The sequence below is a fragment of the Nycticebus coucang genome, chromosome 9, assembly GCF_027406575.1.
Source record: "Nycticebus coucang isolate mNycCou1 chromosome 9, mNycCou1.pri, whole genome shotgun sequence".
Lineage (NCBI taxonomy): Eukaryota > Metazoa > Chordata > Mammalia > Primates > Lorisidae > Nycticebus > Nycticebus coucang.
The window spans coordinates 69,618,921-69,645,519 of NC_069788.1; the positions used below are offsets into that span (position 1 = coordinate 69,618,921).

General features: G+C 34.6%; 1 pseudogene; it reads left to right on the forward strand.

Annotated features, from left to right (window-relative positions):
- The window catches only part of LOC128594742 (uncharacterized), a 223,602-nt pseudogene that overhangs the window by 127,942 nt on the left and 69,061 nt on the right, over positions 1–26,599 (forward strand).

Genomic DNA, 26,599 nt, shown 5'->3' on the forward strand with positions numbered 1-26,599 from the left:
TTGTTAAAATGAATGTGAATATGTGTGTTTTTCATTTTTTATCATTTACTGGATTACTTTAATTTAAGAGTATTTGGTGTTTCTTAAGTATTTTTCTTCATATTTAGGGAAATACTATAAAGCTTGAATAACACTAAGCAACCCATATGAAGTGTGACTAGATATGCTGGAGGAATTCCCGAGAGGCAGAGAAAAGCATGACACAAATCTTAACTTCTTAATAATAGATTTGTGTAAATTTTATGATAGTGAATAAAAATAGGATGGTACCTACATATAAAAAAAGTATCTCTTTTAAGTAGAAAGAATTTTGCTTCTCTTTCATTTCTCCATTCAACATTCAGTCTTCAACTTTGTCTTTAGTTTCTTGGATTCTGCTTTCCTTTCATTCCCTTTTCACAAGCACTATTTGTGATATGGAAGATTAAATGATCATCCTTATGCCATACAGTTAAATTCAGCTCTGTAGTATCTCTTACTTCCAATGGCGTGATCTATATAGTTATCAGAAAATAAAGTACTTGGAGGACATTATAACTTCCAGCTTCCAGGCTTCTCATGATGAGATGGCATTTATTTCTTGTAATATATAGTATTTAATTGCAGATCTACTAAAAAATACCTCTAGGATACAACATAGGATTGCTATGGAAATATTCAGGTTTGTGGAAAGGATCCTCTGAGAAGTATAATGAAACTTAGTGATCTTTCTTGCCAGGGAGGAAAAGTCCCTAGCTAGGCAAAAGACCTCTCCTATAACACACAGCAAAGGCAAGGCACTAAAAGAATATACAGAAATATATAAGATAACTGTTGTCAAATGAAGGAAATTCCTTTATTTAATAATTTGTGTCTCTTATCCTCCTTCTAATCAGTATCAGTAACTATACTGGATCTTATTCATATGCCTACTTATTTCAGGGACTGTCAGGGTGGTTGCACTTGACTCTTCTCTCTTGGGGAACAGATCGAGGAGAATTTCTCTTGTGCATTGTTACAGTACCACATGGTGATAATATGTTGTGGTTGGTAGCCTTAAACTATCTTTTATGCACAAAAGGATGCTGGCATTTTGCATATTTATATGTGTATTTTAGCCTTGAAAATTTTTTTCCTCTTCATTAAAATAAAAACTATGATCTAAGTCATTTTAGAAGTAGTTGGGATATAAATTCTTAACATAAATAAGTAATAATGCACTGTTCATATTTTCCTGAGCATTTTTTGTGTTTATTGTTTAAATCGATTGACTCAGAGAAGATGCCATTTATGCTCTTGCTTTTTAGCAATAAGGCAACTTAGATACAAAAAGAGAAGAGACTTGCCCAAAACCCCACAAAAATTAATGGTAGAATTGGGTCATTACTGGATAAATTCTTACTTTTTCTATTTTAAATGTATTGCTGAATAAGACCAGTTTAGTATAAGAGGGGCACTAGTTTTCATTTCTAAATGCAGGAATAAAAATAGAGGAATCTATTGTTAAGAGCATCTGTTCAACTTTATTTTTCAAGGATGGTCCAAGCAGGTTTCTGACTCCATTTGTCCTTCTCCTCCTCATTTAACTTTTATTCTTTTATCACAAAGGATAACTCATAGCCAACTAACCAAATGAAAAGTATAGCTTGATTAAGGATCTCTTTTGTTAGTAATTTGTGCCTAATGTTTTTAGCTTTCCCATGGGCTGTTGTAGAAAATGGTTAAATCTGGTTTAAATGAAACCTGATCCTTTTAATGGTTTAATAGCAGCTGCAGCAGGGTTAGGGTATTTTTCAACGGATGCCTCTGTTTCATTTTATATCTAAACTAATTGTTAGAATATTTACATAAATCATATAAAATAACCTATACTATTTTTTGTTGAATATATTATTTTAAAATAGTCTTAGGTAAGTTCTTATGTTTATCTATTTGTAATTATTCATGCAAAATTTAAAAAAAAAACTAAGGCTATTATATACTGTTATTATCTATTTTTTAAATTCTGATATTATCTATGTCTTGATTTTCCTAATTTTTTTTTAAATGCCAACAAATAGGCTCCATATCTTAGAGTCTGGGGACTTGAACAGTAGCCTGGTCAATATAAGTATTTCATCCATTTTTACGATGCCTTTTATATAGCACAGACTTATTGCTTATATAGCCATGTGCATCATAGTATCAGGTGAAGTAAACAGGGGAGTCACAAAATTAAATGGGACTCTTTTTTCTTCAAGAGGTGGATGTTGTAATAATAAGGCAAGTTATCATTATGGGTAGGCTTAGTTTCTGAGGAGTGGGATAGTTTATTCAACCACTTTTTAAAAAGCATTTATCATATGCAGGGCACTTGGGCTGGATACATGAATGATACAAAACTGAATGACGGGCATGTGAAACATTAGCTTTGATGAAAGACAGAAATACCTATACAATGGAGCTCAAGCAAAGAGGAATGAAAATACAGAATATCATGTTAGCTGACATCGCAAGCCTGATTTATAAAGCTTTTAAAATGCATAATCTTTTTTTATCAAAGATTTTTTTTATTAGATCATAACTGTGTACATTACTGCCTTTATGGGGTACAATGTGCTGATTTTATATACAATTTGGAATGTTTACATCAAACTGGTTAACATAGCCTTCACATACCTTATTTAATTGTTGTTAGACATTTATACTCTACTATTAATATATTTGACATGTACCCTTGCAATATGCACAGAAAGTGCATTATCTTAAACTGCCAGAGTCAAATTTGTCTTTATGTGTGGGTCACATTTTCATGGAGGGTTACTTATGTAAATACAGAAATAATGAGTTTTTGAGAACAAACAGCAGGAATACAGACTGATTTTTACTTTGTCTACAAGCATTACTGAACATAGTGTGTCTCTGGAAGTACAAACATCCCCATCTTCCCTTGTCTTAATGTCTTTTCTAGGTACTTCCCCAAAAGAAAGATGTGAAACCTGGCATGGCTTTCTTGTTTGAACTCCTTCTCCTTTGTGGAACATGCACTTGCCTTGACCAGGTTGTGGGCTGGGCAGTGTTCCCTTTGTGTGATAACAACTTTGATGTAGCAGAGGGAAAATTCAAGTGTCCCCTTCTCCGAGGCCATTATGACCAGAAACTCAGCAGTTTCAGGATAATTGAAGACTCGATTTGCCTGGACTTGGACCACTGGCTGTGCAATCTCTATTTTCAGGTTTGCAATATAATTTTGTAAGTGGAAAAGAATTTAAATTTTTATAAAGCTACCCCTTTCTAGCCTTTAGCTCCATTTTATGCTATTGGAAATTTTAATAAGTCAAGTATCATGAAGGAGGTAAAAATAATTACATCTTAATAGTAGGAATAAAGACTATAATACTATAATTCTAGAGTTAGCAGAAACTTAAAGATCATTTCATATAATCTTATACATTGTGAATGGGCCAGAACTGCCACTCACGTCTCCCGGATCTTAGCTCACAATCTGTTGCTGGGGAACAGACTATGCAGCTTCATCTCACCAACACGGGACAAGCTACTGGATGTTTCCTTATTGAAAGTACTTCCTGCATTTCTGTTGCACGTTGGGCATTACCTGCTCTAGGGCTGCAGGAAAGATGAGATGTGGTCTCTGCCTTCCAGACTCTCGCCATCTATGTGAGGAGACAGACATATGTTTATCCAAAAGATAATTAATGACCCCTATTTCTACAAGATGCTAGTGGCCATCCCAAAACTGTCTTCCTTTGCTGTACCTCTTCAAAGCATGCTGTTTCTGGTTTACCTCAAATATTTAAAACAAACAAACAAAAAACCACTTGGGCATACATCATGTATTTTTGTAGACTTGGCATTCTGCTTATTTTCTAAACAAGGCTTGGAGCAGAAACGCCATCGCACATATTATTTAGACAAACACAACAGAGGGTCCAGAGATTGACAGCATCCATTAACCATAAAGCATTCCAATGCTTTTGTATTCTATTTTTGTTCTATATCCACATTTGTTCTTTCTGATTATGATGATCTTCTAGGTGGCCTATATTGTACAATCCAAGAATTATTCTTCCTACACATTTGATTTTTTTCCTGTCTACCTACCTGCCAATCTGCCTAACTGATGGAACTATTAAATATGGATATTTCCAGGAAACACATGTAATTTTGGCCTTTAAACCAACAATTACATATGCTTTTGTGAAGGTCTTTCTGTTTCTAATTTATTTTGAATATAATGATAGGGCATTTTTCCCCTTTTAGATAATTCCCTTATAGTGTTTTGCTGAAATATCTTGTTAGGCAGTGTAGGTATCCTGTTAAGAAAATAACTCTCACCTGAATATATGCCCTTCTAGTCATTCAAGAAACAGTGCCATTCCATCCATGATAAATCAGATTACATTTTAAAATATGTGGACCTGCGGTGCATGTTACAAGGGTATATGTGAATCCTAGTAAATGTGGAATGTAAAGGTCTTAGCAAAATAACTAAGAAAATGCTACAAAAGCTATGTTAACTAATGTGATGAAAATGTGTCAAACGATCTATGAACCAAGTGTATGGTGCCCCACGATCATACTAATGTACACAGCTATGGTTTAATAAAAGTAAATAAATAAAAATAAAATATGTGGGAATCTTTAGAAATACTACTGTCTGGACTCTGTTCTCAGAGCTTTTCATTAAGTGTTTTGTGGTGGGGCCTCAACCCAAAGAAGTTTTTAATAGCTTCTAAGAATCAGAAATATAATATAAATAATCTTGAAAAAGACTATTATAAATAAATATAAAGAAGTTATTGAAAAATTATCCAAATTTTGAACATAATTATAGGAAACCCACAACAAAATATTAAAAAAATTGATTACCTGAATACTGTACCAAGAGTCAAAAGAATTTTAAAACACAGACATAAAGAAAAATAAATTTAGGTCTAGTTAAAGTGAAAAGGCATTTTTAATTCTTCACTAACTTTTTCACAAATTGGTGCCTAACATTCAGTGTTCTATAAATTATGGCATGGACAGTTATCAGTAACTTTGTTTAATAAATGATAATTTATGTAGTATTGGTATTAGTCATAAAGATAATTTGTATTTATAAGCATCAAGAAATGATACTTATTTACAAAGTCAATAAAAGTGATTATTTGTTAAGTAATATTAGAAGTATTTGATTTAATCAAAATCTATTTGTCAACTTGCATTTGAACATATTACTTGACTTTTCCTCTTGTTGTTCTGACTTCCTATTTGGCAAAAAAAAGTAATGCTATTATAATTCATCTACAGAGCCTTAATTGCATTATCCATTACAGATGGATGTGATTATTTGATAGAGAAACATTCTTATTTGATAGAGAAAAAGAGGAATTTTCTCCTCTGTATATTTCATCAGAGGAGTCTTATTAATGAAAATAGTGAAATTGTGAAATTATGCAAGGTTCATGACTTTCTGATTGTAGACAGAATAAGTAGGAATAGAGAGTTTCTTTTTACATGAGGACAAAAAAAAAAATCTTATCTGGAAACTTCATTTTCCTCCTACATAAAATTGTAAAACATGGATTTTTCTGATGTTAGTTTTCTCAAATGCAAAAATTTCTCAATATGTAAATGTTAGATTTCCTCGAAAAGAAAACAACATGGATGTAGGAAAAGACAGAGAATGCAGATGATAAAATAGAAAAGTGATTTTTATAATAAATCTTTAGATAAGACTAAAGGAAAACAAATTAATCCAAGGTAAGTCCTGATCATTTCCCTTCTGAGTCAGTCAGTAGGAGGAAACTGTCATAACCAAAAAGAGGCTGGCAGAACTGGGCACATGGCTTAGTTACGACCCCACACCTACTACCGTGACATCATTAGAGGCTGTACTGGGGCTAATAAACCTAAGGACCAGAGAGAAGGCTGGCAAATGGCTCTGACTCAGCCTCCACAGCAAGTGTGAAAGGGCACAGGAGGGGAGATTAAGTCAGCAAAATAGCCTACAGTTCTTTCCCAGGAAATTTTTGCTGTCAATTCTTTCTTTTCTGAACATTTCATTTCTTATCTCATTGATTATTTTCTCCAAGTACTTTATTATTAAAATTTTGAACATAAAGAAAGTCAAAAAATGCATAATGAACACCCACTTATTTACTGCTAGATTTTAACAATCTTGTTATTTCTTCTGGAACTTAAAGTAGTATTTATTTGAGACAGTAAATGTTCAATAAATGTTTGCTAATTTCAGTCCAATATTTCTGTCAATGTTATTTAAAAGAAGAAAATAAAATTGAAATTTAAAATAAAGAAAAATAAATACTACCTATCGAGTAAATGGCAATATTTGAAGTGATAAGATAAATTGGTTGATACAAAAAAAGTTCTTTTTTTGTCATGAAACTGAACAAAAGCACATAAGGATTTAAAAACTAAATTTATATTGATCTTTCAGAGAGACTCTGTTGTAGAGAGAAACTAAGTGTATATATAATATTTTCAACATTTTAGATAACAGATTTCTCCTTTAACAGGTAATTAAACTTCCTTTACATTTGGATGATCCAAAAACCCAGGAAAGCCATGTTCAACTTTTCCCTCAACTTCTATTTTTTCTAATGGCTAAAGCAGAGAGAGCAGAATTAGGGATGGATGATACAGCTGGCCTTTCAGAGAAAGAAATGGAGAAAAAACACTTGTGCATCAATGGATCATGAAGCTAAATCTACTGTGCATTCTTCTCAGGGTTGCTTGACTTGTTTTTCTCAGTATCCTATCGCTAATTTTCAAGCTGTGTTATATAAAACTGGGCAAGAAGTATTTGTTCTTTATTAATACAGTATTTTCAACACCATGCATTTAAAGAAAATGTAATTGTTGACAAGAATTTTTTATGTAACATTTTCTATGACATGAGTAAATACTATATAAAATTACTTCATTGACATGCAAGTCTTTTTCCATGGTCTTACTGCTTTAAAATTTGTTTTTTAGGTTTTTTGAGGGGTACGGGGGGAAATTTGACTTCCTCTAGTTCTTATTTCTAAATTTTAATCTTTCTTGTATGCCTATGAGATTGGTAACTGAAAAATGGCTATGAATGATAAAATGTTCTCAGAAATAAGTTTTCAAATAATGTAGTTTATTTTATAGGCCTTTGATTTCAAAGGCTGGTTTAATTTAGCCCTAAATAAGCAAATGAACTTTTTTCGAAACATTCACTCTACAAGTTTTCATTTATAGAAAAATATACTATTAGAGATTACTATGATTTTTACAAATGAATTAATTAAGAATCACAAGTGTCTTTAATAGGGTAGATCCTCTAGCAATATAATAGTACTAGTAGAATTAACAGGGGATGAATTGGTAATAATTGCAATAATGGTGCTACTAGCATAGTACTAACATTAGCAGTATTATCTGATCAGCTTTATAGTCTGCACTTTATTTTTTAATTTTTGAAATTATCAAAGATTTTAAACATTCTGTTCAGAAAACCAATATTCAGTACCCAGCTGTTTAAATTCTTACTATTTTGCCATTTTTACAACTTTTCTTTCAAAAATAAAACTTTACATATTTACTAACACATTCTGTGAACTGATCCTTGATTATACTTTCAGCCTTCTGATGTTTATTATTGATAATTTCTACATAGTTTTTCAAACATTTTCTACATATATGTAATCTTAAACTTTGAATATATTTTCTATGTTTTAAAAAGGTATGTAAATGTTGTACAACTTTTCATTCAACATTGTCTTTGATATCTATCATCTATCATTTATATATTTCTAGTTTGTTGTTTTTATTGCTATATATAATTCCTTTGCATGAATATCTAAAAAGAAAGGACAGCAGGTATAGAATATGGACACAAGTCAGCAGATGACAGGGAATAAAAGAAGAGGAGCAAGATTAGAGGGGGGAAACCATAAACTTGATTTGAAATCTATCTATTGGGGTTGATATTTCTATATTATATTTAAACAATAATGTTCAAGGAACCATTGGGAGTGTGGACTTGAGGCTCAGCAGAGAGATGGAGAATAGAAAGGGAGAATATCTTTGGCAGAGCAGTATGAACATGGGGTCTGCAGCTGAAACCACAAAGTGGTTGAGTTCAACTACGAGTGAGTGGGGAGATAGGAGTGTTGAGTTGAGAGCCCAGTTCAGGGAAACAGCAGGGTTTCAGAAACATGCTCCACCTTTACCAAAATAGGCAGACACAAAGTCTACACCCTTCAGTTTCCTGGGTGACATCTGCCTTCCTATGTGTCAAGTTTGTTTTGCTTATCAGCTAAGCAACATAGAGCTTCACAGAGGGTAATATGTATACCGCCCTCTGTGAATAGTATGTGTATATATATGTACATACTATTTCTTAAGTTGTTACAGTAGTTTTCCAAGTCCCTTGGACTTTATGCTTTGATGGACCAAGTACAACTCTGATGATCGTTTAGCTCAAGTCCTAGAACTCCTGCTTTCCTAATGGGCAAGTCCACTATAAGGTCTGACTGGGTCTTTTCTGGGTCTCCTTATCCACACCTGACCTGTTCCCTGGTGAGTAAGCCAGTATAATCAGCTAATGCAACTAAGAAACCACCATCTCCACCCCCAACATGTATAATGTTATAGACTGATATATGTCTGGAGATGTTGACATTTTATACACACACACACATATATATACGTGTGTGTATATGTGTGTGTATGTGTGTGTGTAAAAAATATATATATATAATAGACTCTCTCTCTATATATATATAATATATAGTCTATAATGTCACTGGCTTTAAGCAGATATTTGTAAAAATACAGTAGAAATATGATATATAGAAGGTGGGCAAGAAATTGCACAGTTATAAAGCAACTTGATCAAACTATATTGCTTCTCACACTTTGAAAAGTTGGATTTGATTTACTTGCATCCACAGAAGGTAAGTAACCGACAGCATTGGTTTTAGACTTCAGTCTATACTATAAATCTATAGTGATCAAAACAGCATGGTACTGGCACAAAAATAGAGAGTTAGGTGTATGGAACAGAACTAAGAGATGAACCCAGACACTTACTGTGATTTGATATTTGAGAAGCCTAACAATAACATAAATTGGGGGAAAGATTCCCTATTTAACAAATAGTGCTGGTAGAATTGGCTGGTGACTTGTAGAAAACCCAAAGTGGACCCATACCTTTTACCATTAACAAAAATTGATTCCCACTGGATAAAATATTTAAACTTAAGACATGGAACTGTAAATATATAGAGAGTGCAGGGGAAACACTTGAAGAAATTGGCCTGAGATAATACTTTATGAGGAGGAACCCCCGGGCAATTGAAGCAACACCAAAAATACCTTACTGGGATCTGATCAAACTAAAAAGCTTCTGCACAGCCAAGAACACAGTAAGTACAGCAAGCAGACAGCCCCCAGAATGGGAGAAGATATTTGCAGGTTATGTTTCTGACAAAAGTTTGATAACCAGAATCCACAGAGAACTCAAACTTATTAATAAGAAAAGAACAAGTGATCCCTTTTCATTGTGGGCAAGAGAAGCTTGAACAGAAGCTTTTCTAAAGAAGACAGGCACATTGTCTACAGACACATGAAAAATGCTCAACATCTTTAATCATCAGAGAAATGCAAATCAAAACCACTTTGAGATATCATCTAACTCCAGTAAGAGTAGCCCACATAACAAAATCCCAAAACTACAGATGCTGGCGTGGATGTGGAGAAAAGGGAACACTTCTGCACTGCCAGTAGGAATGCAAGCTAATACATTCCTTTTGGAAAGAAGTTTGGAGAACACTTAGGGATCTAAAAGGAGACCTGCTATTCGATCCTGCAATTCCTCTACTAGGTACACATCCAGAAGACCAAAAATCACTTTACAACAAAGATATTTGCACCAGAATGTTTCTTGCAGCACAATTCATAATTGTTGTTAAGTCATGGAAGAAGCCCAAGTGCCCATTGACACATGAATGGATTAATAAATTGTGGTATATGTATACCATAGAATATTATGCAGCCTTAAAAAAGATGGAGACTTTACCTCTTTTATGTTTACATGAATAGAGCTGGAACACACTCTTCTTAGTAAAGTATCTCAAGAATGGAAGAAAAAGTATCCAATGCACTCAGTACTATTATGAAACCAATTTATAATAACCCACACTTTCATATGAAAGATAAAACACACCTATAGCCCAGGATAAAGGAGTGAAGAGGAGGAAGAAGGGTGGGACCACACCTATGGTGCATGTTTCAAGGAATATCAAATCTATTAAGTGTAGAGTTTAAATGTTTAACACAATAATTAAGTGAGGTGAAGGCTATGTTAACTAGTTTGATATAAGCATTCCAAATTGTATATAAAATCAGCACATTGCACCCCCCCAAAATAAAAACAAAATGTTTTCCTGTTTTCTGCAATTAAAAAGAACCCACACTGTCTGGTTTTGGTGGGTAACGCGTCAATCTAATGGTCTTCAAAATGCATAACTTTAAGATGACTTCAAGCATTTTATGTTGGAATTTAATAGGTTTAAGGCTTTAATTTTTAAATGCTGAGCGCAAATATCCCAAGTGATTATCAATTAGTGTGCCAGCATGCTTAGTATGGATAAAGGGAAGGTGAGGAAGACGGGGCATAAAATAAGTTTAAGACCTTGGCATTCTAAAAAAGAGTAGAGAATGTCATGAAAGGGGATTTAAACCAGAGACTGGCCAGTGTCATTCCAAATTTCTTTTCAGGGTAGCCCTGTTGAGGACATACATGTACATTGTGGTTAATTCTCATTCAGTTGTCTCTGTAGGAGAATTACTTGTACACCATGCCTTTATGTTGAATTAGATTAGTCAGGTCTTTCAACCTGAGGGGCTGGGATGCCCTTGTTCTGTGAAAACAAATTACTTTAACATTAGCATATCATCTGTGTAACCTGGGAATCTGAGACGGTAGAAGGGAAAGAAAAAGTCCAAACCCTCTGTGATGGTTGAAGATCATCTTCCTAAGATAAAATTACTATTCAAAAAATATAAAAGAAATAAACATGATTTCATTAGATAAAAATATAGATGTGCCATTGGTTTTTTCATTTATGTATTGAGTCCAAATGTCAACTATAAAATCAGTAAATGAGACATAAAATACGTGCATTTGAGAATTAGATTTCTTTCTTTGTCTTTTCCAGCATTTTTGGATTAAGAAATGGCTAAAATTATTATTTTAGAATTTTTAACTTTTGAGAAAGTGGGTTCTGACTTAACTGATAATATTTCAGTGTTACTGCCATTTTAACCCAGTTTTAGGTTACCGAGCAGAAGATAAGAAGCAATTACTCTTGGACCATTTTTCACCAGATCTTTTTTCTTTTCTTTTCTTTTTTTTTTTTTTGAGACAGAGTCTCACTATGTTACCCTTGGTAGAGTGCCGTAGTATCACAGCTCACAACAACCTCAAGCTCTTGGGCTTAAGTGATTGTCTTGCCTCAGCCTCCCAAGTAGCTGGGACTACAGGCAACCGCCACAACACCTGGCTATTTTTTAATTTTTTTGGTTGCGGTTGTCATTGTTGTTTAGCAGGTCCAGGCCAGGCTGGAACCTGCCAGCTTTGGTGTATGTGGCTGGCATCCTACTCATTGAGCTACCGGTGCCGAGCCTCACCAGGTCATTTTTGCTTTCTAGTTTCTCCTCAGGGTAATGTGGCTATATTTTCTACACTTATTGCACTGTGCCATGAACTTGGCCTTTAGACTGCTGCCTCCAGGTCCCTTGAAAAGGAGGACAGGTGGTACTCCAGAAAACATGAATAGCAACATGTTAAAGCTGATTATACCTGGTAAGAAAAAGAATCTTTTATGCGTTAGGAAAATGCTGTAGAAAAAACTTGCTTGTTCATTTGCTCTCCTCGAGTCTGGAGACTGATTCTAGCCTCACATTCAAAGGCTGCAGAGGGACCTCCTGCTCCTATTCTGAACAGATTTATACAAAAACAGAACATAAAATCTCTTGGAATACATGTCTTCCTTATTGCTTGTATATATTTATTTTTCTTGGAAGCTTCCTAAGCATATTATTAGTGGTTAATATCCCCCATGGGTTTGTTTTCTAATATATCAGGGCTGTGATACAGTATGCTGTTTCTGCCACTGATATGTTGCTAGGAGATTTAATAATGGGTAAACAAACACAACATGTGGTAATTCATTTCAAATTAAAAGTTTATTAAACTCTGGCTTGATGACTTTCTGGCTATTTACAATTAAAGGAGCAAACCTTAGGGAAGGGATGACCACGTGGTGTGTTTATGGCTGCAGCATTTCTATATGAAAAATGTGTTTATGATCTTCCACAAGCTGTCCACATCGATAGGCTCCATATGTAATTTGTTGAGTCAACTACTGTCTCCAGACCATGATATAATGAATTTTAATGGTCACTTACAAGCACACACATGTGTGTACACATGCACACGCCTAGAAAATTTAGAATTTAGTCCCCTGGTTAATGCTTTAAGTGGTGATCAGCCTTGTAAATAGGTAAATGCCAGAGGCCAGAAAATACTTCTGAAAGGATGAAAGAAAAGATTTACAATATAAATTTTGGGTTCTTACCATCTTTTAGGCTGTTTTATGTTTTAGGAAGATATTTGGTATGCTTAATAATTTTGTTTTGACTACATTGCATGAAAAATGGTCTCTGGCAAGGCATATATGCAGAATTCAGTTCAGGAGAAATTTATGGTGCAGCCATGAGAACGAATCATGCTGCTAAGCACCATGGGATTATAAACCAAAACAACCTCCAGGCCCTGAACTCCAGAGGCTTACTAGAGCTCATCAATGAGTAGGTGTCCACGTGGCCAGTAGATGGTGGGAGTACCCACCAGCACTCTGGGAGATCCACAAGCCTTCTGGGAGAGAATTCATACTTGGAGAGGAAGTGAAATAGTTGCAAACTATCTGAATAAGAAAAATTTAGTTGCTAGTTGAAAGGGCAATTGTGAAAAATATATGTCATTATGAGTCCCATTAGTTCTCTAGTCTGGTCATGTCATAGTGGAATTCCCAGGGAGAAGGATACCTGCATGCAAACACTCCCCAACCTGTGAAGAGAAGACCATTTCACTGGAACCATTTCCTGTTATATATATTGTAGTATATATTTTCCTGTGAGCCAATGAAGCCTGTGTGTGTGTGTGTGTGTGTGTGTGTGTAAATAGACAGATGGAGAGGGTAGTTCCCCCTTATTGAAAGTTTTGCTTTCTGCAGTTTCAGTTACCTATGATCAACTGCACTCCAAAAATAGGTGAATACAGTAATTGTACAATACGACATTTTGAGAGAGAGAGCAAGAGAGAAACCAAATTCACCTAAACTTTATTATATTATGTCGTTATAATTATTCCCTTTTATTCCTAGTTATGTTGTCAATCTTTTACTGTACCTAATTTATAAATTAAACTAAACTGTAGGTATTGCTGTACAGGAAACAAATACAGTATGTATGATGTTTAGTTTTGTTCTCCATGTCAGGCATCCACTGTGATCTTGGAACATTGCTGGTGAATAAGGGAGAAATGTTCTAGTGTGTTCTATATACTGTAACTTTGTAATCCAAGGTGTTACAGAGGCCACTGTGGGGCAGTGAATATGAGTAGAAATGAATATTCATTGTTTCCCATGAGTCAGTTAGGTGAGGACTCCCCAAAATAAATGGGTGAACTTTTGAAGGAGTTGAAATTTTCCTGAACTTCTGTTAAAATATCCTGTTTACATTTTTATTGGTATGATCTGGGGAATTATGCATTAATTTTACAATTTTGTCCTAGAGTCAAGATAGTTTAGAATTCAAAAAAGCAAGCATAGGTGGAAATTCTTTGGGATAAAAGGAAAGGAACAGCTAAGTTAAGAAGTCACACAGCATAAGGTATATTTGGAGAATTATAAGGAACCATTGAACTCCATGATGAATAGATGGACTTGGGCAGCAAGCATGTTAAGACAAGAAATCCAGAATTAATGAAAGCCATTCATTACATTAGCCCAGAGAAGAGATGGTAAGGGCCTGAGGCTGAACATGGCTGTGTGGGAGACTCAAGAGACATGAATGCTAAAATTGACTCAAGAGAATGGAGAAAGTGAATAGTTGAGTCATGAGGAAAGACATGAAGATCATAGGCAAAGGTTTTCCTATCTCAAGCATCAGGGAAAACAGCATTGCACTTATCATGGAGAAGGGACTCAAAGCAAGGGGTTTCAGATAACAGTCGATTATTTGGGGTCAAATTGAATTTAAAGTGCTAGGGGAAATTAAGAAGACAATGACTCAGAGTTGAGAAAATAAATGTAAAGCTCAGGAGGAGCATGTGAGTGTCATCTCGATAGATGTGGGGGTTATAGCCATAGGAATGAATAAGTTTACCAAGGAAGAATAGAGTAGACCACATTATAGGGCAACCTTCATGTAAAGGACAGAGGGAAGAGGGATGCAGGAAATCACAAAGAAGCAATCTACTAAAGAAGATCAAGGAAGTGAGGCATGATGGAGGAGACGGAGTTTGAGGAGTTTCGGGGAGGGAGGGGGTGGGCGTATCAGTGAAATACTCTGTTGCAGCACTAATCAAACTATAATTAGTGCCTGAATCACTCAGAGATCTTATTAAAAGGAAAGTTCCTATTCAGTATGTCTGAGGTGGGTTTTAATTCCACAGTGCCCATGCTTGTGATGCATGTGCTACCTGTCAGTAACGCCTCACTTTGCTTTAGCCAGGCTCTATAAAGATTGACCAGGATAAAGATGAAAAGACAGTTTGCTTCCCAGGTGCTCTTGAAGGTACCAGCTCTATCTATTCTTACCTCTATGCTCCCCTTTACTTGACTAAGTCCCAAATTCCATGAGGACAAGGATCTTTGCTATGCTTATGGGTATAAATGAGAGCATATCATACTCAGCACATCACAGATTCTCAGTAGATTATTGCTGAATGACTGAATTAACATGAACTGGGAGCAGAGCTTCTTTCTTTGGAAATCAGTCACGCAGGCAGTGTATTTTTTAAATGAAAATATAGTAAAATTGATGTTTATTTAAGAGGGTACAATTCTATGTAATTTAGCACAGAGATTTGTCACCACCACCATAATCAGAATAAAGACACATACCATCACCCCTCATCCTATGTGCTATGTTATAGGCATATCGCTCTCCCTGCCCTGCATCCTATACCCTGGTACTCACTGATCTGTTTGCATCACTGTAGTTTTTTCTGTTCAAAATTGTCATGCACTATGTGAGCTTTTGTTGAGACTGACTCCTTGCATTCAACACAATGCCTTTGAGATTCACAGGAGTTGTGGTATTGGCAGTTTATCCCGATTCATTGTTGAGGAGTAGCTCATTATATGAATGTTTTGCAGTGTATCTCTTTCTGGCCATTATGAATAGAGTTCCTATAAATGTTCAAATACAGGTTTTTTTGTGAATATAATATTTATTTCTCTAGAGTACATATGTAGGAATACAACTGCCAGAGTGTGTAATATGTGTGTGTTTAACTCTATTAAAACCACCGGACTGTGTTACAAAACGACCACACCATTTTGTATTTCCACCAGCAGCACAGGACAGTTTCAGTTGCTTCTTTGCACCCTTGACAACACTTAGTATTATTGGTGTTAGTAAAATCCTTATAATTTATGTGTAATGGCGTCTCATGATTTCAACTTAGACTTCTTCAATGGTGAATGTACTTATTTGCTATCCATGTGTCTTCTTTAGTAAAATATTTGTTCAAGTATTTATTCAAGTATTGCTAAGTATTTCAATTCTTTTAAATGAATTGTTTGCGTTAATGTTGAATTTTAAGAGTTTTATATGTTCTGGGTACAAATTCTTGTTTGTAGTTTACAAATATTTCTCCCTGTCTCTAATTTTACTGATTTTTATTTTAGAGAAATTTTGCTTTAATTTCTCGGATTTTAACACCATATCTCACAGAACAAAAATTTTGAATTCTGCTTAAGTCCAATTTATCAGTTTTTTAAATGATTGTACTTGATGCCATGTACAATCATTTGGAATTTTTGCCCAGCCCCAGTTCCCAAAATATTCTCTTACGTTTCCTTCTGAAAGTTCTACAGTTTTACATTTTACATTTAGATCAATGAATTATTTGTAGTTAGTTTTTGAATAGGGTGTGACGTTACGACTGAAGCTTTTTGGGTTTTGTTTTCGCATATGGCTGTCCAGTTCTTCCAACACCGTTTGTTGAAAAGACTCTTCTTTCCTTGTTGAACTGCCTTGCACTCCTGTCAAAAATCAGTTGCCCAGAATCATGTGGTTCTTTCAGTGGCTTATTTATTATTTATTAGATGGCCTGGTGAGAGGGCTCTGCCTAATCTGTACTGTTATGCCCAGGAAGTAGAGGAAAATGAGGGGTAAATTAATTAGCAGCTCTGGGAGCAAGCAGAAGGATGGCTGGAAAGGGGTTGAAGGCCCTTAATCTTGGAGCTCAGGGACAGGAAGCCATGAACACACTGGTCAGCAGAGCTTAGCTTGTAGGCCCAGTCATTAAGGGAACTGATATGGCCAGTTTTAGTCAAATATCCACATCATGTTCCCTGAAGGCCACCATTCCATTTGTCAAAACTTGCTTTTAAGGAAAGCAACTTTTTCTCAAATGCTATTAAAGATTTCACACCAGAGATACATATTTCTAGTTAATAATTTGTTAGCTGTCACCTATGGAAGAATAATTAATCTGATGTGGGAAAACAGTACACGTGATTTTGCTTTTGACAGTTGGAGCTGAGTTTGTGGAGAGACTGTCCCAAATAATTTTCTATTATGGGTATCTCTGATCAATTCTAGAGAGCTTTTAAGGAATGAGTACTTCTATAAAATATATCCAAGATTTTAAGAATTTGGAATGGCTACTTCAGATTCACCATTTAGTAAAATATTGAGGCAATTTTTAGACTTTATATGTGGCATTTGTTCTTTAGGATATTTTGACTTTTTTTGTTTATTTGCTTTTGTTTAGCAGGCCCATGGCAGATTCAAACCCATTACCCTTGGTACATAGGCCATGTGCTCTAACCACTTAGCTATAGGTGGCCAGCTGGATTTCTTGATTTTCAAATAGCATTAATGGATCTAAATCCTTTGTCTCAGTACAAAAATTGAGCCTCGGGGAATCACAGTATGTTTCAAAACTGTTAATCTGCATAAATAGCTAATTACCTGCAATTTTAAACGCCTTTAAGATATGTAAATGTATCAAAATATAAAATATTTATAAAATCTTTTTTATTTGTTGGCCACCTCTTTGTAAAATTTTATAATGAATATTTTGTAAATAAAAGTACATTTATCTTTAATTTTCCATTTTCCCTATATATGGTGACATTAGAGGCAACTTTTGGGACATGCTATATGTTAAGTCACAGAAATTCTTCAAAATATTTTAAAGTAATTTAAATTTTTTCTAAACCTTTCATTGATCATGATAAATCTTCCTTCCTTCCTGCCTTCTTTCCTTCTTCTTTCTTTCTTTCCTCCAGTCTTTCTTACCAATGAAATTGTCACATTGTAATTTTATTTATAAACTGAAATAGACTTCCAATAGCTGCAACATTAAACTCCCAAATTGGGGCTTAGCTGGGAAAATTCCACACAGATGTTAATTGGAGGTGCAGTAAGTATTGTGCCATTAATGGATTTCTTTTAAAACATTATTATAATTTGTTATAATCTTCGACTTGTTTCGTGAGGTTCTTCACCACCCATCACAGCTCATTGCAACAATGGTTTTTTGTTTGATCCACTTCAATCTCAAAGTTTTCTGAAAACTGCTGGAATTCTGAAAACTGCTGGAATTGAAAAAGCTTTAAACAGTCATGCAGGTCTTTAATTGTAAATTAGTTTTGACAGGACTATAATGCACAGTCCTGCCTAGTTCCAAGTGATGCTAGCTGACAACTCCTGCCTGCTTCGGGAGCAGAGGAACATGTGGAAGGAATTGTTCTTTTACATTTCACAGCTGGTCATTTCCTCTTCAGGGCAGCCCCTGACCCCTCTGAGAGATCCTGACACCCATATGGGAAGCGTTCCCACTGATGGAGAGGAAGTGGAGAAGCAGTTTAACGCTCAAAAAGGAGGGAGGAGGGTATGTAGAAAAGATCTGGGGGACAGAGAGACGAGATGGGCTTAAAACGTTTCCAGCAGGTTAGAATCTTTGCTGTATTGCTTCTTTTATTAAAGAAGCTCGGAATCTGTTTATTCAGAAGGGATTAAAACATTTAATCCCGTTTTAAGCTACCTTTTTACAATTTCTTTCTTTCTTTTTTTTTTTTGTAAGTGGAAGTGGCCATACAAATGAAGGTGTCACATGTAAATGATCAAAATCAAAGTTTGAGGAAAAGTTAACAAAAAGGTGTTCGCTGCCCTGTTCCGATATGTTGGTGTGAGAGGTATGTTTCTAATTAGAGTGTGTGTGGATTAGATCATCAACATCAGATTGGAGCTTGTGTTTTCGGGACATTTTACACCTTCAACATGTTACTTGGTCTTCTATATTCATCACAGTCAATTTATCCCCTGTACTTGTGCTATTACACAGAGCAGCAAGAAAACATACAAGGGCAATTGGGTTGGTCGTATTATCATTCAAACTGGTTCGCGATTCTTTCTGTGAATCAAAAGAGACCATTTCAAAACTCCTCAGATTATCAATGTTTCAGGAGCCATGAAGTAAGCCATTTTGAAATTTCTTTCTTTCTTTCTTTCTTTTTTTTTTTTGAAACACTCGCGAGAATACATACTTTTTAAGTGCAGTCTTTAAAGTCGGGACAGTGAAAACTTTCTCCCCACCTTCCCACCCAATCTCATTCAGTGGATGTGTGTGTGTTCCTTCACCTGTGACAGTGACTGTGTTAACAAAGGTAGGCATGCGGTATATATTCAGCAATCACTCATCAAAATGAGCTGTGTGTGAAAATAATTTTATTTTTCTTTGCCAGTTTCTCTCATTTAATCTGTGGATTGTCAGTGCCTCAGAATTAGACAAACGTCCTTGCAAAAAGATAATGCAGAAATGGATATTGACAACAATACTATTGCCGTTCTTGGCTGAATTTGAGCCACTGCGGTTGACCTCACAGGTTGGGGAAATCAGAGTATTTCTAAATTGCCTCTGGAGCAGTGGCTTAGGAGGGAAGAGTAAATGTGAAGCTACAACAAAACATACTTACCTTTGGTTCCACTATTCAATCTGGACATTCCCAGAAGTACCCATAGCGGAATGCACAGCCTGGGTAAGCTAGAAATAAGGAACTGCAGGGATAAGATGTACTTTGGGTCTATTTTTGCTAACATGTGAATTATGATGACTGGCTGGTGAGAATTTGCTCTGCAGACATGACAAAGTAGCAGCCTATCTGACTTGGCTTTACAATTGCTCCAGTTTATATTATTGGTTTTTTTAATCATAGGCTCATTCTGCAAGTTCATAGCCAGTAGTATCTCCTTTGGTTCATTACTGTCCTTTACTAACTGATAAAACTACAAGTGGAAATGAAAAATAAATGATTTTTTAAGACCTCACCCACAAATACATGGGGTTTTTGATGCTTTCTAAGCATGAGGCCGGCTTTGGACACTTCAGTGGCATGACTGATTGAGTTTTCCCCTTTCCAGTAACTAACTTATAAGCATGCAATTGACTTTGTTCAATGTGGAAATAATTGAAATGGAAATTGGAAGAAAAGGACAATATATTTGTTCATAATGATCTACTCAATCTAATTAGATAAACCATATAGAATAGGAAATAGGAAATACATATTAGAAAAATAGGATTTTGAGTCAAATAGTTAAGTGTGGCATCCTTGGTCATGATGTGGGAGAAAAATCCATCTCTTTTGAAATGATAATGCCTTTCTTAGAGAAATGGGTCTGTTTTTGAATGCTGACATCCTGGCAAGATGCATGTAAGGAGTTGGTGCTTTGTGGCTCTGATGTATGGCAGACTTGAATAGTTTGTGTGAGGAGAAGCCAAAAAGTTTGACCAACCTTTCTTTACAAAGCCATAGCTATTTCTGTTGTTGCTGTTCTCAAAATTACTTGCCATCGCTGATTAAATTAACACTAGGTTAACTATTTCATTAACATCTTGAGAAGTTAGAATTTTGTAAGCTTGAAGTTTCAGTAAAAATAGCTGACAATACATCTAACGTGCTTAAAAATAAGAATATAGGAGATGTCATACCAGTCTTAACTAAATGTAGTGAACTAGTTGTTGGAAAGACCAGGAATTCATCATTTAAAGACATATTCCTCCCATAATACATGTCATACTGAATAAAACCAATAGTTTTTGGATATGCAGTCTGCAAATATTTTCTCCCAGTCTGTAGTTAGCTTTTTAATCTGCTTAACTGTGTCTTTCACGAAGTAGTTTGCTGAAGTTCAATTGACTAATTTGTCCTTTAGTCTAAGAACTTTTTGCCTCTCCTTAGATACTGAAGATTTCTCTCTCTCTTTTTTTTTCTAAAGGTAATCCATTTTGAATTATTTTATTATATGGGGAGTGAATTGTGGGTCAATTTTCTTTCCTTTGGCTTTCTGATGATTCCATCACCATTTGTTGAAAGCTGTCTTCCCTTCATTGTGTACCTTTTGCCTCTTTTTTAAAAACCAGCAGCTGAGCATATTTTTGAGGGCTGATCTCTGGCATCTCTATTCTTTTCTATTTATTCATGTCTGTCCTCGGCTCTGTCATTAAGTCACAGTCATCAAGCTCTGTATTATCCATAGGCCTGATAACTGTGCCTTACAGAGTGAATCTTAGTGTTAGATTAAGTGATTTCACCTATATATTTTTCTTTTCCAAGATTGTTTATTTTAAAACTGATGTCTTTCCATATACATTTTAGAATAAACTTTTTTATGTCTATGAAAAAAACTGTGCTGAGATATTAGTAGGATTTGCATTAAATTTATAAAACAGTTTAGGGAGAAGTAATATCTTTACTATGTTGAGTCTTCTAATTCATGAATGTGATCTGTCTGTGCATTTATTTAGGTATTGTATAATTTTTTCATCAGCATTTTGTGATTTTTGAGCACAGAAAACCTGTTCATATTCTACTAAGTTTAGACCTAGTATTTCATTATCTGTGGAATAATTGCAAATGGTATTGGGTTTCAAATTTTATTTTCCACAGGTTTATTGCTACTATATAAAAATGTGATTGATTTCTGTGTATTGATTTTGTATTCTGCAACCTTACTGAAGTCAGTTATTGGTCCTGTGAAATTTGGGGATGGAGTCCTTGAAATTTTCTATGTTACCTGAAAATAGAAATGTTTATTTTTTTCTTTCCAAACTGTATGCCTTTTATTTCTTGCTTTATTATAGTTGTTAGAAATTCAGTACTATGTTGAATAACAACAGTGAAAGTAGACATTCTTGTCTTGTTCTTGACCTTTGGGGAAAAGAATTCAGTGTTTCATCATTGCATATGATTATAGTTGTTTTATTAAGTAGGGGTAGTTACTCTTTTCCTATTACAATAAATGGGTTTTCGATTTTGTTAAATTTCCCTTTGTATTAACAGATAGGATCATGTGATTTATCTCCTTAAGACTATTGATATGGTAGATTTCAAATAATGAAGCCATCCTACAAACCTGCAATAAATCTCACTTGGTTATAATATATAGTTATTTTCATACATTGGTGAATTCAACTTGTTAATGTTTTGTTAAGGATTTTTACATTTAATCTTCTGAGAGACAATAGTCTATATATTTTTTTAAATGTTCTTTCTTTGTCTGGCTTTGGTGTCAGAGTTATAATGGACTCATAAAATGAGTTAGGAAGTGTTCCCTCTATTTTCTAGAAGAGATTATACAAAAGTGGTGTTAATATTTCTGTAAATATTTTATAGAATTGTCTAAGGAAATTTTCTGGATATGGGTTTTTTAAATGACAGGTTCGATTTATCTAACAGTTAAAGGACTATTCAGACTATCTGTTTCAGGTTAGTTGAATGTTGGTATTTGCAGTGGTTGCAATATTTGTCAGTTTCTTCTCAGTTGATGAATGCATGAACATAAAGTTGTTCAAGATATTCCTTTATTTTCTTTTTTAATGGCTGGAGTATCTGTAATATTCCTGATATTGGTGTTTTGTATCTTTGTTAGTTTTGCTAGAGTTTTATCAATTTTATTGATTTGTTTGATGAACTCGCTTCTTGTTTTCTTGTTTTTCTCTATTTTTTTCTGTTTTAAATCTCATTGGTTTCTGTTCTTATTACTATTGTTTTCTTTCTACTCGACTTGGATTCATTTTTCTCACTTTTTAGGTTCTTGAGGTGAAACCATAGATTATTGATTTTCTTTCCAATTTAAGCATTTAGTGTAAATTTTGCCCTCAGCATTGCTTCAGCTGCATCCAATTAATGTTGATGTGCTGCATTTTTATTTAATTTTGTTCTATATCTATTTTTATTTCCTTTGAGATACCATCTTTGATCTATAGATTATTTAGAAGAGAATTATTTAATTTCCATGGATTTAACAGGTTTCTTTTCTCTTTCTCTTGGTGATTGCTAATTCATTTTTATTATATTCCCAGAACATATTTTGTTTGATTTTAATTCTGTTAAATTTGATGAAGTTTGTTACATGGCCTACAATATATTTGTAAATGACCTGTGATCACTTAGACATTGTATATTGAGTATTGTTACTGAGTGGAGTGCTTATATACACATAGGTAAGTGTATGTATTTGTGTGTGTGTTATTTATCTCTCAGTTAGATTTTGTTTGTTCTTTGTGTTATTCAAATCATCTATATTCTTGCTGATTCTTTGTATAAAACTTCTATCATTTGATGAAAAGTGAGTATTAAATCCTACTTCTAAGGTTAACAGTGAAAGTAGACATCCTTGTCTTGCTCTTGAGTATGAAAGTTATGTCTTACTAGTAAATTGGTACTTTAATTGTGATATGATATTCTCTCTGCTAAGTTTCTTTATTCTGAAGTCTATTTTATCTGATGTAAAGTAGCCAAGGCTACTTTTAAAAAATTAATGTTCTCCTGGTATATTTTTTCTCCATTATTTTTGTTTGTATTTACAAGCTACCTATCTCATTGAATTTGAAGTAGTTTTTGGTATACAATACATAATCAGATCTTGTTAGGTCATGTGTTTTTAATTTACTTTGCCAATATCTGCCTTGTAATTTAAATAGTTAAAGCATGTGTATTTAAGGTAATTATTGATATGTTAAGGTGTAAGTCTGCCATTTTAACATTGTTTTCTCATTGTTTCACCTGTTTCTCAGTTCTCTTTTTTACTTTACTTGCTTTCCTGTGCATTAGTTTAACACTTTTTAGGATTCCATCTCAATTTGTTTATAGTTTTTGAAGTCATCTTTGTGTAGTTTTCATAGTGATTCCTCTGAATGTAACACTATGTATATCACAGTTTTCTGGAGTTAACTTTTTACTATTTTAGGTCAACACTTTCATTTTAGTTCCTGTATTGTATTATTTTGGTCTGTAGGACTCAACCTGTGCTTTTGGGTCTTCCAGTGAATTCTGCTAGTGATGCCTGAGAGGACAGAAAGCACTCCCCCAAGAAGGGCCACCTGGTGCTTCAGGGTGAGAGAAGGTGGTCTCTAGCCTTGGCAGTCTCTAGCCTGAGGACGTTATGAGGCTTCTTGTGTCAGGCACTTGTGGTGGGATCTTCCTGCTGACTCCTCAGCCATATGCTATCTATCAGTGGAGGGGGATGTCTCATGCAGTAGGGAAGGAGAATACTTTCCCTGACTCTAGGACTATTCTCCTCACAGGAGCTGTGGGCCTTACCTTGTATTGTCTGGGCAACTTCCCTTTGATGGAGGGATGAATGAACCAATCTGAACCACTATCTGCAGATAGGGTGAGGTTGGGAGATGTCACGTCTTCCTGTCATTATGTGCTGCTTCCCGTCATCACTCCTGTCCTAGAATCTCCAATCACTCTGCTGCCCTCTTTACACCTTTCAGAGTTCTCTTCTGGTGGCCTTTTGCATTATTTCCAGGGTTTATAGTTGTACTGAGAAGGGAGGACAAGGGAGAACTGACTTTATCCATCTTTTCCCAACTGAAGTCCTCCTGTTTTTTGATTTTTGTCAGCATTTTCAAAGGTTTTTAGCATTTTTTTCAGGGATTGAGAAATCCAAAAGTAAAAAAAACAAAAACAAATTAATTTTGGTAAAATATAGTAACATAAAATCTACCATTTAAAAAATTTTTAGCTGTATGGGTTAGTGGCATTAAATACATTTACACTGTTGTACAACCATCACCATCAATGATATCTGGAGCGTTTTCATCTTGCAAAACTGAAACTCCACACCCATTCAGTAAGTCCCCATTTATCTCTCCCCTGGCTCCCGTCAGTCACCTCTATTCTGCCTCCTGTCTCTTTGAATCTGCCTCCTGTTGGTGCCTCGTGTAAGTGGAATCATGCAATATTTGGCTTATTTCACTTAATGTCTCCAAAGGAGGAGGTAAAATTTAAGATAAATATTATTACTCACCGAAGTGTTTTAAAGCAGATTTGTGGAGAAGAGTTTAAAACTGGTAGCTACCTTGGCACCCTAAAAACTGTCAAGCTTTGCATGTAGTATGAACTCAATGACATGAGGCATAAGAAGACAAGCCATTCTTATGTCAATGACATTTCTCAATGACATAAGAAAAAAACAAAACTCGTATTTTCTGCAGTTTTGTTATGCCTTTTTCTCTTCTGTCTAGTGTGAATAGCTGTGCATCTGCAGCAAGGTCATTGAGTTACAATACTGGTTTTGTTGGTTTTCGTGTCAACTAGTTTCTCTTAAGATCATCACCCTGCAGCTCTAATCTCTTCCCATTTGCAACGTGTAGCAAGGGATCAACAGAGAGAATCCAGAGGAGTGAAAATTTAGTGGAGGAATAGAACCTGCATATGCATGGCAGAGAGGCTTAAATTCAGATTTTGACTCTGTCATTTAATGTCCTTTATCAAGATTTTTAATTTCTGAATCTTTGTTTCTTCACCTGTAAAGGTGACTTAACAGACCTCACTTGAATATTAGTGGTACTTTCTGCAAAGTGTCATACATGTAGTAGGTGCTCATCCCTATGTGACTGAGTGGATTTCCATAATATTAGATACACAGTTGGGTAGATCTACACCCTGTTTAATTGTGTATTAGACAGTGACTCCCTCTATCCCTACCTATACATTTCTTTTAGTGGGTAAGATAATTTATTATTCCAACTAGCTTTATATGTTCTAAGTTCAGTGAAAGTGTTAATTGATGATAACCAGGGAAAGCTCATGAGTAGCATATTAAAATTTCTGAATTTTTTCATTGTGCTTACGATGGAGAGTTTAATATTTCTAAGAATGAAGAAACAGAAGCTGATCTTCATAAAAGGATGGAATCTTCTTAAGTATGGCAGCAATGGATGATGTTTAAATGTCATTTTTGGAAAGAATAATCAAGGATATTCTTGTTCTTACATTATAAATTTCATTAGGCAAGACATGCATGTGTACATCTGTATTTTATCTTAATAATGCAAGATATTTGATAATGCTACTAGATTGGTATGATGGCAAAACTATTTGCAAATTTGTGCTAGCAATAAAGTTAAAATAACTTTAATTAAGTAAGCAATGTATACAAATGTTTTTATAAGCTGAAAAATATTGTGTAAGTATTAGGCAGTGATTTTCAACCTGTGCCACAGCACACTGGTGTGTCATGTGAGGATAGTAGCTGTGCTGCAAAAATATTTAAAGATCATTAATTAAATGATTTTTGAAAGATGTTTAAAGCATAGTATTCTTTTCTTTCCTTTTTTTTTTTGATCAATATAATTTAAGTGTACCACAGAAATTTACCCATAGGTTCAAGTGTGCCATGATTTTAAAAAGGTTACAAAACAATGGTATACTATATTATTTGCAATCAGTCAACTGCTGATATTCATAACCTGTATTAAGGGCCTATGTGGAAAGATTGTGGCTTAGTGGCTTAGACAGAATAAATGTAGGGATTGTTTCATTGCGTTCTTGCTGCCAACTATATTAAACTATTGCCAAATATTAAAGCACTAAGATTCTTAACATTTCTAGGAAACCCGTTTCTAAAATATTAGTTACATTCTACCTTTTATTAGACACTTTGGGCTTTGAAGAGAATAATCCTGCCAAACCTAAGCTCCAATTTTATAATTCTTGCCCTTTGTCAATAGTTACATTTTTGAAGATCAATTTGTTGATTTCTTCCCATGAAGATAAGATACTTTCATGTTTCTTGATAGTATAGCACTTATCTGTTCATGTTTGCAGCATCTATAAAGTTAATGTTTGATTGGTTCAAGCCATGTTGCTATGTTGATAAAGGAGAATCTTATCAACTCATTACTTGCATTTGGGTAATTTCTATTTTCATTTCTAGTCCTAAGATCCTCCACTAGATATTTGAACATAGTTCTAAATGTGGTTAAGACATTTTTCTTCACCACAAACTAATTTTTAAAATAATCACAATTTCGTAAGTGTGAGCA